Here is a 15,615-nt window from a genome sequence, read left to right on the forward strand (position 1 = left end):
AGCTGCTGAGACTTAGCCTCAGCCCAGCAGAACTATGGCTCACTAGTCAAGATAGCTTTGATGGGCTACTCATACAAGGATCACCTGGTGCCAGGGGAGGATCTATGATTTTGAAAAGGGTGCATGTGGTGCAGTGTGGCACATCGTCACATATATAACACATTTTTCTCCACGTAAAAAGAAACTAGGTGTGCTAATATGCTATATTATCCAGTTTAAGATTGAAGTAAAAACATATAACTTTATTGGCATGTGCATTAATTTGCTATATCACATATTATACATAAAAACACAACAATCTAGGCAAACATAATTAGAAGTTGTTTTTATAGTCTTGTAGTCTTCAGAATTAAACGACATCTCTTTCAGATTCCAAAAACAAAATCTAGCCTTCTTGAACTTCACTGAAAGTTATTTCCACATCTGAGTTAATGTTTTTAGCAAGCGTTAAAAAAAACAACTCTGCAGGTTTGTAAAATAGGTGCTACATTACCAGGAACAGCTAACAGACAGCTGAATTTCAGAAGCTAGGATAGATTAGTGGAACACCAAGACCAATAAAAAAGGAGAGATGGTGGTTAACACCTAAGGAATAGAGAGTTTAAAAGGAATCAGGTTATAATGAGCCATCAAGTCAAGTTGCTTGAATATAGCCTTAGGCCCCTAGCATATTAGCACAGCTTCTAGTTTCTTTTTACGAGGAGAAAAACGTGTGATATACGTGCTGACCATATGCACTCACTGCCAACCAGCGGGTGGACCAGAGAGAAAAGGGAGGTGCGACTGCACCACCCCTACTCCGCCTTGGATCTGCTCCTGGCTGGTGCCTTCATCTCTACGTGAGAAGGTCGAAACATTTGGCACCAGCCTGGGTGCTCCAGCATTAGGCAAAGACTGGGCTGGGGGGAACCAGGGAACAAGACTGGCACTCTCCTGCCCTTCCCCCATCCCTGGGCGGGGAAGAGTGGCATTTTTGCCCCCGCCCCTGCCGCAGGGGTAGCGGGTTGGTAAGAGCGGAGGATGGGCAGGGTGTTGCAGGAAAAGCAAGGCCCTGCCCATCCTGCTGCAGCCCGCGTGCCCGCGTGGGGAGCCCCCGCCAGGCCGCGCGGAGCGGAGCGGAGCGGAGCAGGGGGCGGCGCTGCCCGGGGAGGCGGCGCTGAGGAGCGCGGTAAGGAGCCGGCCGGGCGCCGCGGGGCCGGGCCGGGCCGGGGGGCGCCGCGGAGGAGATAAGGGGGCAGGGCCATGCTTGCCCTTGCCCGACCCCTCTGCAAGGAGAGGAGCACTGGCATAGCCTGGTTTTTGCAACTGGGTGCCACTCGGCTCAGAAAGGTTATAGAGGGGTGAGGGGCTCCTCGAGTCCAGTGGGGACATGTTGAGGCCGATGAGATGTGCCTTTGAGGCAGGGCCGGACACAGGGGTGGGTGAACTGGGCAGATGCAGACAGAAAAAGGGGCTTGAAATTGGATTGATTATTGTTAGTATTATTATCATCGCTGGTGAAGGGATGTCTGATGCTAAAAGTTCACCCGGGGCCGCCAGGAGTCTAGGTATGGTGGTGCCTTGAGGCCATTGCGGGGAGCCTTGAGTCCCAGGAGAGGCGCCTCAAGTGCAATGCGGGGGCCTCGAGTCCCAAAAGCTTGAGAACCACTGATCTCTCCGGCTGCAAAATCGCCCCTAGGGCTCCCAGGCCTCCCCCGTTTCTAAAACCCCTGCGAGCTCTTTCACTCTTTGTGAAGTCGTTGTGCCTGCATGTACGTGCCAGAGAGAAAACGCCCTCCCATGCTGTTGCAGAATCAGGAGAGAGGCAGGGAGTTCAGGAGTTTCTGCCCCATGGGGTAGGCAGATTTTCCTCTTGAGTTTTCCTTTTTACAGGGAAGTATTTCTATTCTACATTCGTGTGTCTTTTGTTGGTACTTCTCACTGATCTTTCTTCCATGGAGATGTAGTTATCACCGCTGTTGTTAGATATTATCAGGGGCTGTGCTACATTTTAAGGAAATGCATATCTCAAGGCGCACACACCCCTAATATTTGCATATTACAATAAATATTTGCATTCATGAATCCCCAACCATTTTGGAGCACTGCCAGTAGTAAAATTGCCTGGCTGATGAGAAACAAGGTAACAGGAAGGGAATTGTGTGACTGGGGAGAAACAAGGTAACAGGAAGGGAAAAAAAAACGAGTGAATATTTGCCCTGTCTCCATATAATACAATAAAAGCTCATTGGTGATGTTTGTAAGCTACATTAGGGTGTTGGTGTGGATAGGACCAGACTGATGTTTCACAACTTTCAGAATAGATTTTTTTTTTTTTTTTTTTTGCCAATGAGCAAAGATGTTTAGTTGAACTTTATAATATTAAACATTTTCTCTTGATACAGTATGTTATATGCTGTACAAACATTAATTTTGCCACTCTTAATCCTAGGACAACTGAAGTTATGGTTCATACATACACACAATGCAATCCAAAATACATATAAAATGTACAGGATAAAAAACATGTAAAATATATGACAATGTATTATTTTCACTTCTATATTAAGGTAAATTAACTAATTAACCATTCTGCTGTTGAGTAACAAGTCTGTTGCTATGTTAGGCATGTGTACATGTGTTATCGTACATGCTGTTTTGAACTATTCTGCTTGATTGTTATTGCTTCTAAGTTTTTTTTTAGAGCTTGTAAAAGATATTTTTAGTTTTGCTTTTTAGTTAACAATCTCATAGAGACTTTCTTAATTTTTTTTTTTCTTGCATAGCCACAGTTTCTCAGATCCCTCTCTCTGTCTCTCATACATAAATGTGAAGACTTATGTGTGTGCCTTCTGGTTATGGTATAAGACTGGCAGTCAGAAGACTTCTGTTCAGCCCTGCTTGACCTTGGGCAAATCATTTAAATCCTCAGTGGTTCAACTTATTTCCTTATCAGTTAAAATGAAAGCATAAATATGTCCCTGTCTCCAGGAGTGTTGTTTAGCGCAGGCATTAGTGACCTACGGCCGCCAGGCTGGATCAAGCATACAAAGAGATTGCATCTGTCCGAGGAAGGTCCAACCTAGCCTGGGGTGGCATGAAGGACTGGGCAGCACACAGCTGTGTCAAGCCATTTGTCTGCAATGCTGCACTATGCCTGTACTTACTTTTACAGCAGAGGGGCCTAGTATTTGCAGTGAGGTTAAGCACAGGCAGCTTGAGCTATGAGAAGATTCATAGCTGTGGCTGGGAACAATGTCACAAGCTCCAGCCCTGCATGGCTAATGTTGCTGACCCCTGGTTTAGTGTAAGGTTTTCACTGTTTCAGTAAGTTTAAACAGTTTATACTGATTAATAGTGAAATCTCTGTTTATTGTACTTAAAAGGGCACCAGCACCTAGAAATTTGGTCAGCTAAGACAAGTAAGTTTAGAGTAGTCCAGATACTGTCTTGCCCCATGACACCTCTGGCCAGGTTTTGTCAACTTACATTTCACATTTTGTTTTCTCTGTCTGTTGTTGTATAAAAAAAACTCAGAGACACTTTGCAGAGGTGCACATGACCGCAGAAAAATGGCGGGGTGGTAGAGAATTATTTCTGAGCAAGCCACCTGGGCTGCAGAGAATTTCATTCTAAAGTATAAAGAGTACCAGTATGTGTAGTGTTTAATTTCAGATAGACCACAACATAGCATTTGAAACAATCATGTATTTTGTGTGGTTCTACCAGTTTACGTAAAATATTAAAATTTGGACTAGAAAAAGATCTGCTAAATTTCAGAAGAAATAAAGCTATCACAACAACATGCTTCAAAACATGTTCAGTAATAATTATTATTTGACATTTATATTTCAGTCTTGCAGAGAGGCCAGATTGTGCCAGGCTCTGTACAGATACACAGTAAATGGCATTCTATGCCCCATAGTTACAGTTTAAAAGATCAGGTGAAACAGATGGCGGAGGCAAACAGCCAGACCTGAGTATGATGAAATCTGCTCTAGGTAAGAAAAATGGCAGGACATGCACAGTTCTTATCCAGTCAGGACCAGTAATATCACAGACATACAGGTTGCCTCCCTTTCAAATAGAGAATGCAGCAGTTCAGCTTTGATGAAGTCTAGGGTGCCTCACGGGAGATATGAATATCATTTGGTAGGAGTGGATTTTATCAGGGTGATGGCATTATACATATCCACCCCAGTCCAGTTAATGGACTTTGTAAGTAGTGTCACCCTTAGCTCAGATTTCCCTTCAGTGCTGCCAGACCCTTTTATCCAAGGTACGTGGGGAAGTCTGTGGGGCCTTCCAAGGAGCAAAAGAGGGCAAGAGAGATGGTTTTTGTTTTCATTTTCTTATTAAGATTTTGTATTGAACAACTACTGGTAATTTCTTTTTCTTATAACATTATATAGATAGCAATGAGAGCCTGCTTTAAGCTACAGCCAGCTGGTCTGTCCCATACCCTACAGTCAAGATGCCACCAAAATGGAGGATGGACTTTGATGTCTACCACCGTATTGTTCTATAATGATGACAGTTACGCCCTAATATGGTGGGACAGGAGCTACAGTGAGTAGGCATGGTACTTCTGTTGATGTGGTCCAGGCTCTTGCAGAAGTTCTTAGGCAGATCTTATGGGTTTCAGTGGGTTTCTGAAGACTAAAATTTAGGACACTTCCATAATCCTATCCTCTGCTTATTGGAGGACCTCAGGGGAAGCTAAATGCTAACCACTATCATTCTGATCTCTACGTGGAAGAAGTCTATAAGAGGATGATACAGCACTTAGAAAACACAGCCCTACAGTGAGCCAAACTCTGTTCTCAGAATCACATTCATAACTGTTGTGGGCTTCAGAATTTTGCCGACTGGATGCAGTTTGTTTTTATTTCTGTGTCTGGACTAGAAAAGCTTTCTTAAATTAAAAAAGATACTTGTAAATGATTATTTGAATTTTTTTCTCTAGATTAAGCTTGTATAGTGATCAACATGTGTGTTGAATTAACAGTTTTTAATAGTGTTGAGCAATAAGATGAAATTTATAAAGGAACTGAAGAGGTTATTGAAGCATGACACTATACATGGGCTGTGATGATGGCTACAGTTTGCCCCAAACCTGAAGCAACTACAGTGTTCAGAACGTTCGAGATGGAAAAATATTGCTATGGCAACAAATTACTTTTATATTCACATAAAGTAAAAATAGATCTCTTTCTCCCTCTGTGGGAAGCACATATTTTAAAGTGCATGAAAGATTAAAGGTGATAGGCAGAAACAGCTGCATGAATATATTTTCATTTTACTTCATTTGGCTTATACTTATTTCTGTAAAAATCTGGAATATAGAAATAAGTTACAGCTAAAAACATCTTAGTGCCAGAAAGTAGGAACAGATTACAAGGGGAAAAAGTATAATTCAGTAAGAACTTCTGTTCTAACAATATCAGACTTTCATTTATTAAGAAAAAATATTCCTAGCATCATTCAGAAAGAGAGATAGAGGACGTTTTCCCCTATCTATCTCTCTATCTATCCAAAATATGTATATGTGTGTATGTACTGACAAAACTTAATTTATTTCTCTTTTACCATTACAAAAGCACCAAGTAGTTCATTTCGGATTGGATACAATACAATATTCAAATGACTGAGAAAGGAGTATTGATATCTCAGCTTTACACTGGCTCCCAATGGAAGCTTCAGAAAGATCAGAGAATACTGATGTTTGATCTGGCCAGAGCTAATCGAAGGATTAGGACCTCTGTTATGTTCTTCTGTAATTTATGCCACACACATTCAAACAGGAGAGACAGGAAGGGCAAAAGTCCAACCACACATTGACCCTTTAACATGATATTCCCCAGGAACACTAATGCAAGTTCAGGGATAAGAATCCTTTCAGAATATGTCAGCACTGCAGTGCAAAAGGGTGACTTCAGGTCCTGCTGTAATACTTGATATAATGTTAAGCTAGCCAGCTCAGGTACTGATAGCAAGGTAGCTAAAATAGCACAGTGTTCAACGTGAGCTGCAAAACTTACTCAGGACCCGGGGAAGATGCTCTGGCAATTGGCCTGTGCTGAGCTCCATTTTCCAAAAGCTACCTTGATATCAGCACCTAGCTAGCTTAATATTATATCTGTAGCCCAGGTATACTCAGGTATATACTCTCCTTCTCCAATTGAAAGGAATTGTTAGCTGGCAGGTATACTGTGCGGAAACTGCAGACCACTTAGTTTCCCTCCGTCCCTATAGAACCTGGCCAGGACAGTCAGGGGACTTAACTATATACACATTTATTTACATTAACTTATCAGAAGGAAAATAAACATGGATATAAACTTATATACTATATATATAATATATCTAAAAAAATAACAAAAAAAATACCCTCTGGGTAAATGCTATATAACCTTAAACCAGTGCTCCAGATACAGGTAAGTTACAGGCAAGTATCTGATCTGAAACAGATAAACCCCAAAATAAACATAGATAGCCAACAGATAAACTATAGATAAGTATAGGTGAACAATAAATAAGCCACAAATAAATACAAATAGACAGGTGAAATAATAGCAAAAGGGGGTACCAGCAGAGCCCTAGGACTCTACTCATCTACTAATTTACAAACATGAGAGTTCACAAAATATAAGGCATGACATCACACCACTTACGGCACAAGAACCTCAAAGATAAACTTAATCCCAAGGGGAAACCCCAATGCCCTTGGGCTTTTTCCCAAGCCCTTCAAGGAAGCTGGTAACTTCAGGAGGGCCCTCCTAGTGGGACCTCCACTTTCAGGAGCCCTTAACTAACCAGGGGGGACTCCCCCTCCCCTGTGGGAATCCTTTTTCCCTGCAACTGACAGCTCCCGGGCCTGGAGGGTGACCCTCGTCCTCTGCGCTAAGCTGCTCTCTTGCCTGCGGTGTGCTTTGGAGGGGTCGCTGTCCCCTGAAACAGGGACTCCGCTATGCAGGGCTTCTGAGGCCTCTGGCTTGGCCCTGTCTGCTGGCACAGTATCCCGAGCACTGCCTGGCTCCCTGGACTCAACCTTTTGCTATGGGTTGGAGGCCCAGGCTGCCTCATGCAGCACAGGGCTTGGTCCACTCCCGGACCCTCCGTGCAAGCACCTCCTACACAGAGCTCCCAGCCTTGTGCCGGGGGTTGGGGGCCTGAGCCGCCCAAGCGCTCCAAAGATCCTGCTCCATGCATTGGCCTGTGCTCTGTGTCTCTGGCCATGCACCAAAGTATGCAGACCTGAGCCACCTTGCGCAGCTCCCAGGGTCTGGATGCTGTGCATCGTGCTGCACACTGAGAGTCTAGCTGCTGGAGCTGTCCACTGTTCCCCACCGATGGAAGTCTTCAGGGGTGCTTCTGGGCTACTGCTTCACCCTCCTGAGCAGCTCTCCTCAGCTCTTCTAAGCCCCGCTCTTCTCTCTTCTCTGTCCCAGATGCATCTCCCTTGTGCGGGACACGCAGCTCTTTTTATACTCTCCAGGGCTCCACCCCTGAAGTCTTCTGGACCTGACAGTGTTGCTGTCTACAATCAGGTCCGGGGAGAGCTCCTCTCCCCCTCCCCTCAGGAAAGGGCCATGGCTTAACTCCTCTTGCTGCCTCCTGATTGGTGGATGGGCTCCACCAATCAAAACAGCAAAATTTGAAGCCTGGGACTCAACCCAAGCTCCGAAAGGCGAGCCTGCTACATATCCAATATATCAAGTACATGGGTGAACCTACACAAATAGAAATCATATTTCTGGATTGCAGTGTAAATACATGTTCAGTTACACTGGTGCACACTCATTTACACCAAGGAATTGATTACAGTGATTAAATTCTCTCCAGGTATTTGGAGAGGTATTTAATGTATAGCCACTGGACAGGATGAGAGGGACATCTCTTATTATTACCCTGCTATTGGCCCCCTCAGAACTGCAGCAGGGCTGTTGCATTCTCACCCCTGGATTCCTCTGATTTCCTCCAATTTTTTGTATGGGTACACCTTTGCCTTTATACCCTCACTGGAGTTGTACTGGCAGAAAAATGATTATTTGATTCTTTGTCTCTACCTAAGAATCAGGGCCCGGGGCAGACATTACACTCCAGATGTGATTAACTGGTTAATCATGTTTTAAGTTGTCACCTGGCCACAAATTCCAACAATTAATAGTATGATAAAATGAGGAATAATCAATGAAGTTATTACATGAAGTATGTGTAATAACTGTGGCTGGTTCCTATTATGCCTTTAATAAATGTGTGGCCAATGCCCAGCTTCTGAAGCACATGGGAGCCTTTCAAGATTCAGGTGATCACATCTCCCAGCCAAAGAGTATACCAGGTGTTCCTGAGGTTGGGAGCCCCTGTCAGATGATCAGACCTTCCAGTTGGGGGAGTGTCCTTGCTACTTGCTGGTGGAGTGGGAGTCCAGGATTGAGCTCCCCCTGCACCAGCACTATGACACAATGGTACCTGATCCTGGATCCCAAAATCTCACCTCCTGCTATTCATGTGTGGCATGGCAGGAAGCATGATTATCGGTATCCCACATCAAGTTGCATCCCACCTTTTCTTTAATGTCTGTCAGGGACCTAAATAGTAAAGGCCTCATATACCTCTATTCCTATATCCCCCGACCTTTATCTGTGAAAGAAGGGTGTTGTATCCAGGGTTTGAATTACACTTTGACTCTTGGGGACAGCTGCAAAAAAATTGGGCTGCCCATCACAATGCCCTAATAAAATTGGAAATCCCCCCAGGTTATGATTTTTAAATCTTACAGGGGGGGGTCAGCCCCCCTGAGCTGCCCCATCATTTGAACCCTGTTTGTATAAGGTATCTTTTATTCTTTGTGCCTTTTTCTCCCTAGAAGGGGGTAGAAGGGAGCACGTAAACCCTGCAGTGAATACACACAGGGTTTAAATATGGCTACAGCTATCTGTTTTTGTGTCAAAATGAATTATAGACCTTAGTCTCTTTTAATAAAAATACAAATATATATTATCACTACTTTCTGGGGCTCCGTCTAATTCTGAGCAGTCTTTCAAGGATTTTTTCAGAATATGGTATTTTAAATGAAGACCGCTCCATGAAGTTATGCTGCACTTATAAACTGTTTTACCTCATCTTTTATGAACTCTGTCAGGATGAACATAGAGTGCTTTAATAGCAGTCACAGCATTGGGTTCTTAACAGTAGCAGGCTGGTGAATGGCTTTGCCTATGAGAAGTCAAAAACACAGGTAGTGATTTTTTCCATTCTTTAAACAGAAGTCCAATTGTCATTGTTTTATTATAGCAAAAATCACTGTATATTAACTCTAACATGATGTTAAAAGTGTCTTTCTGTGTTAGACACAAATCATTTATACTTCAGAGAAAAAGAAATTCAGAGAAATATCAATATAGACTGTTCCCAGCATATAAATTTATTTTTGTTGTTGGTGCTATCTAATAGAATTGCTGCACAAGTATTTTTCTGCTTAGTCTTGTTTAAACAGGCTTTTGCAGAACAGCAAACAAGGAAATTTGGGGATGTATATATTTTTGTGTAAATACTGTGGCGTTTCCCTGACCCTGTTTAGAGGAGTAAGTAGTAGGGCTTCTATTTGTCTCTTGCTGATACTGTCAACATTCACGCAGTAAGTTCAGTAGATATCCCTCAGGTATTCCAGTGTCAGCCCACAAAGGCCTTTCTGCCTTTTAAACAAAATACTGTGTTTCAAGGAATACAGGACTTCAGGGAATATTCCTGTGAAGTGAAGACTTGATGCAGCAGTGCAGATGCAGGAAACTGGAAGGTTGGTGGGGGAAGGGCAAGACTGAAAAACAACAAAGTGAAAAGAGAAAATACACAGATCCTCATCTTAGTTACACATGTGATAAGCCAGAGAACTGCTCTAAAGTCAGTGAAAACCACTGGCATAGTTCAGATCAGAATAAACTGAGACAGAAAAAACACTAAACCTGCACAGACAGCAAACTAGTTTGTGAGGAAAATAAATCGGCTGATGAGGTATACCCTGAAACAAGTAAAACTAATTATATAGATTAGAGGTGTGAAATTTGACCTACACCATGGGCTGGATCCAGACTGTGGGGTACTTTGTGGGTTGTATCTGGACTGTGAAGAGCCTCACAGACAGGCTAGATCTGGACCCGGCAGTGGTTGTGCTGGAGTTAACATGCCCATCACATCCCACTCAATCCCCCCTTGCCAACAACACCTGTCCTCAGTGGGGTTCCATACAAGGGAATTTGATGGCAGTCCCCATTCCCAAATTCGTTGTCCCTCCAGGAGCCCTACAAGCCAAGTGAAATGGCTGATCATTCTGGATTCTGTCTGCAAGCCTTACTTTGACACCCCGCTATAGATTTTTTTTTTTTTTAATCTGTATTGTAGCAGCATCTCTGAACCCAAAGAAAGGGATCATTGCCCCACTGTGATGAATGCTGTACCAACGCAAAACAAAAAGATGATCCCTGCCTGAAGAGTTCACAAAATATTAATACTGAAAGAAGAGCATAAAGCAGTGATTCTCAGTTAGGGAGACATAAGCGTCCTAGGGTGCTGCAAGATCTTTTAAGATCTTGCACAATATAAGCACTGTTAGGTGTGCCACCACCTACACATGATTCACAAGATAAGCCCCGAACTTTCAAATAGGAATTCATGGTGTCAAAAACATTCTGACCTGTTGTGGTCTTTGAGTTTTTTGCAACAGAAAAATTATATTGTTTTTCTGTACTCAAAAAAATGAGTGGAAACTAAGAGCTAGCATCTTTGTCTAATCAGTGTCTTGAGTTTAACATGAGATGTCTTGAGTATAAGGAGAGGGGCCTTGAGTTCAAAAAGGTTGAGAACTGGCATAAGGAAACAATGAGGTGACAAGCAAATGGGGGAAGCCAGGAGAACAGTGGGATACAATTGGTGAATGTAATAATTACACATCTCAGTGCACCAGCTGTCTACCATTATCAATTTTTTGTGAGTATCAGGGAAGAGAAAACTGTAGAGAGAGTTTTAAAGAGGGATACAAGCTGCACTTGCTCATGGCAGACCTGTTATTTTGGACCTAGATTCCATTGAGCATGTCAGGACCCACTGGACAAGGCAAAGGAGGGAACCACAAAGGCATAGGTTGCAGCTTCCTAATTCTGGGGTCAGTTTCCCACTGGCCGCACCATAAATTAGAGTAGTTTGGGAACTGTTTTAGTGGAAAAGAAAAGTTCTGATAGCTGAGGATTGTCAGAGCATGGCATGTTGATACTGTTTCAGTGATCCTGGCATGCTCTGTCCCCTGGATGTATGAGTATTTAATATTTATAAGACACTATTAAAAATAACCTGAATCAAGTTGCATAATTTCTTAAATCATAGATCAGATTTGTTTCAAGTAAGGGTGATACATTCTAATCACTATCTTGTCTAACAGCCAGAAAGCAGTACTGATACTTCACTGGGAAATATCAATTCTGTTTAATTTTCCTCTCCCATTGACTTCACATCACCATAAATTACTTTTTTGCAGTTCTCCTGATTTATACTGATGTAAATGATCTGAGAATCAGGCCCAGAGTTCCCGACTCATGTGAAAAACGGAGGCGGAAATTGTTTTTTCCTATAAAAGATTTTTTTGAGATTGTCCATGCTTCACCTTCTTGAAAGGTATATTGGTGAACATTATTCTCAAATTGGTTTAGCTTTTGGGAGCTATTGCTTGTTGAAACTTCACGCTTTTTATTGATTCTCTGGGTAGCTTTTCAAAGAGGAAGGACACTTTTAATGCTTTGCATGAAGAAACTGGTGATATGAAATCTTCCTGAAATGAAGACATTCAGAGTTCAAATTCCAAGTCCTGTTGCAGAAGTATATTTACTTGTCAGATGTCATTTGTTGGCAATGTTGAAATGTTCATAGTTGCATGCTAGGCAGGGTTTTGGAATGTGAGGCCACAGCAATAACAAAGGAAATTTGTATGGTGGTTCAACCAATCCTATGAGTTTTAGCACTTAGCTTTGGAAAGTCACCACAATGCCAGCATTAGTATTCAGATGATATCTAGGCATCCCTGAACAGGCTGTGATGAAGTCAATTTGTCAATATACAACCTCAGAGTGAACCAGTATGCTGTAGTGTTTCTGCTATACTTCATAGGGAGAACAAGATCAGGTGTGCGTGTGCTGAGAACGTTCAGTGAGATCCCAATGTTGCTGTAGAGGACAGCCTCAGTTATTGGTATAATTGTACTCTATCTCTTATCTTAATTTTTCATAGGTAAATAGAGCATATTTTAACTATTCTTGGTTGAAAGATAGTAAATTTAGTTGCTCTAGGCCTTGCTGAAACAGGATTAAAATATATAACTACTTAACACCGATGATTCAAAACTAAAAATTTTTAGAATTTTATTATCACAGCATCTAGAAGTCCTAGTCACGGGCCAAGGCCTCATTGCACTAGGCATTAACAAAGAACAAAAAGATGTCCCTGCCCAAAGAGCTTACAATGTAATCACAGGACAACAAGCAACAGATGGAGAGAGACAGACAGATGGGAAGATAGTACTGGTCAAGAACAGGGCTGGGCAAAATACGGCCTGCGAAGGGACTTTGTTTGGCCCACGGTGGGTCCCTTGGTCCTGCCTGGCCCAAGCACCTTCTGTTTCCGTGGCATGTCTTGCCACCCCTGGGCACACAGTGAATTTGAGGCAGCTCTGCAGCTGGTCTGCCTTTCTAGACAGCCCAGGTGGCAGCTCCTTCCAGCTGCTGCCACCACTGACCCCAGCTCGTTGTACTGGAGGGGACCCACACACACAGCCCTGGGCCGAACATGCCCTGCACCCTCCCCAGACTAAGCCTGATGGAGCAGACCAGCTCTGGACCAGCTAAAACCCATGCACACAGCCCCACTCCTGGCCCGCCCCACCCCGCACCTGCTCCGGACTCGCCCATGGTGAGTAGTGGTATCCAGGTAGAAGCTGTTGCTCTGCGCAAAAGAAAAGCAGCCTCTCCCTCTCACCACTGCTGGGCCGTTCTTGCTGCAGCTTCCTGAAGCCCGTGCCAGGGCTGCCCTGAAGCTCCTCTGCACTGCCACTGCTACCGCACTGGGTGGCCCAGAGGTGGCAGTGACAGCAGCAGAGAGGAGCTGCAGGGCAGCCTGAGCATGGGCTTCAGGTGGCTGCAGCAAGAAGAGCCCGGCAACAATGAGAGGCCTCTTTTCCCCGTGCTGAGCAGCAACTTCTTCCTGGCCACTGCTTGGCATGGGCAAGTGGTCTAGAGCAGGCATGGGGCGGGCTGCGGTTGGAGCTGTGTGCACAAGTTCTGGCTGGTCCACTGTGGCCAGCACGAGTCTGGAGCAGGCATGGGGTGGGCTGGGGTCAGGGCTGTGGCTGGAGCTGTACACTGTTTGCAGTGGCAGGGGGGAGCCACAGGGCACACGAGCTTTGGGCTGTTGTGGCGGGTGAGGGGTGCAGACCAGCCTGTGGCAGCTCCCCAGAACTGCCTATGTGGCCTGCGGGCCCAAATAATTGCCCACCCCTAGTCAAGAATATAGTGGTGTCAACACATCTGCAGTCTAACAGTTGTCATACTTTAGTATGGGCTGTGGGCCAAATCCTGAGGTCCCAAGCTGCCCCCCTGCATCTGGGAGTTTGCGGTGTATTCCCTCTGCCCTCTAACCTTGGGAAGACCCTCTGCAGGCTTGCAGACCACACAGTAGGAAGACATAGGAAAGGATAAAGAGCAGCGAAGTCATGTGCATCTCCCTCCCCCAAGATGCACACGCAGTGGAATTCCTCCTCAGGTGGCAGTCCAGAGATAAGAGATGCCCTTATGGTTTCCTATTACTTCCTTAGAAAACTCCAGGATTCTTGAAATTTGCATGGATTTAAATAGCTGAAACCCCAGTTTTCTCTGGGGGAAAACTTCCTCTCCTACCATCCCCCACCCAGTGGAAGATTTCCTAGCTGGTGGACACCTGCTCTACATTCATTCCTAAATAGTTCCCTTTGTGGTGACAGGCAGGCCTGGTTACATATTTGGAACCCCAATTAAGGAAAACAAAAACTTCACGTGCTTTCTCACCATTACCTTTTAAAGGGTGATACTGTTTTTGTGGCCCTTATATGGGGCTTGATTCCATAAACTTGCTTATCCCAGGATATCTCTGGAGGCAAGGACTATCTATATAAAGGCCTGATGTTTTGACATGTCTTCCTCAAATATTCATAGGTTTTCCATGATTTGTGCTGGTACTACTTCCTTGTTATCCATCTGGGAATTACAGCAGTAGCCTTTAGAATGGAAAAAAGTAGTATGGAAAATCATTGCTTGGTAACAAAATATAAAACTGAGAAAGCAGTGCAGCTGCCATATGTTGTGCTTTTCTACCTCATTAAAATTCTTTGAAAGTATCCCCAAAGTAATGCATAAAGGAGAACAAATGGATATAATTTTAGCCTTTCAAAAGGCTTTGACAAAGTTCCTCACAAGAGACTATTAGCGAAACTTGGTAACCATGGGGTGATAGATGTAGTCTCGTCATGGATTAAAAACAGGTTAATAGATGGGAAATAAAGTGGGAGCAGGAATAAATTGTCCATTCTCTGCATGCAAAGGAGTTATTAATGAAGTGCCCCAGGGCACAGTACTACCAACAGAAACAGTGTTTAATATATTCATGATCTGGAAATGGGTTTAATAGTAAAATGGCAATATATGCTAATGGCTTATTTACTTAGGTAAATCAAGGTTTTATAAGAACTCCAAAAGGTCAAAAATTCCAGAAGGTCAAAACTGGGCAACAATTTTGGCAGCTCAGGGATTTTGGTTATATCCCTATTACAACTTTTAACTAGATGTAAAACCAGTTAACAGCATGTGTCACTGGCTGTACACATGGCCCATTGTGTGCAAGCACAAACCATTTCCCTAGCTGGGGTGGCCTGTAAGGTTAAAAACGCTTATCAGCTAATTTGTGGTTGTTAATATCCTGTCAGTCTTCATCTGGTACATAGCAGCCGTCCTCTAACCTGTTTAGCAGATTTTTTTGTTGTTGTTGTTGGGGGTGGAGGATGAGGCATGACACTGAATCCTTTTTCCATGTTTACATAATGAGTTTAGCCTGTTCTTCCTGACAGCATCCTGAACAGATGCTCTATTTTGATCATCAACTATTGTGCAGGTTTTTTGGTTATACTTGCATGCTTCTGTGGGAGGCAGCTGTAGTCTAGATCCGGGGGCTATGGGTATGAGATAGGAGGAAGGAAGAAAAACAAGTTGTGAAACTGATTGGGTTATTGGTATAATAATAACCCAACTTTAAATTATAAAAACAAGAACTAAAAACAAGTCTTACTTAGAAAAATCAAGAATGAAATAAAAATAGCAAAAGTTAAAAAGTAGAAAAATAGGGTTAAATGTAATAAACGGAACAACCTTTAATATTAGTCTTAATTATAAAAAGGTACAGAAAAATTACAATTAAATGCAAGTATATAGTACAAGCAAAGGATTATGTTTTAATTAGGCAAAGGTTAAATATATAACAGACATATGCATTTTAAAACATAGAAACAATTTTTGTGGGTGTTTTACAGTTTAATTTACAGTGGGGAAAATCAAAACAACACTGATT

At 43.3% G+C, this 15,615-nt stretch overlaps 1 protein-coding gene across 8 annotated transcripts in view; it reads left to right on the top strand.

Moving 5' to 3' along the window:
- The first annotated feature begins 811 nt into the window (after positions 1-811).
- LOC132244636 (probable tRNA methyltransferase 9B) overlaps positions 812-15,615 on the top strand; it is an 88,356-nt gene continuing 73,552 nt past the window's right edge. For 3 of the 8 annotated variants that reach the window (XM_059716541.1, XM_059716519.1, XM_059716649.1), the window contains exon 1: positions 851-1,168. The gene's annotated coding sequence lies outside the window, so the exon portion shown is untranslated. Of the gene's footprint in view, positions 1,169-2,698; positions 4,549-15,615 lie in introns of those variants that run through there. The other 5 variants (XM_059716610.1, XM_059716756.1, XM_059716793.1 and 2 more) reach the window with 5 other exon arrangements.

The sequence above is a fragment of the Alligator mississippiensis genome, chromosome 1, assembly GCF_030867095.1.
Source record: "Alligator mississippiensis isolate rAllMis1 chromosome 1, rAllMis1, whole genome shotgun sequence".
NCBI classification, from domain to species: Eukaryota; Metazoa; Chordata; order Crocodylia; family Alligatoridae; genus Alligator; species Alligator mississippiensis.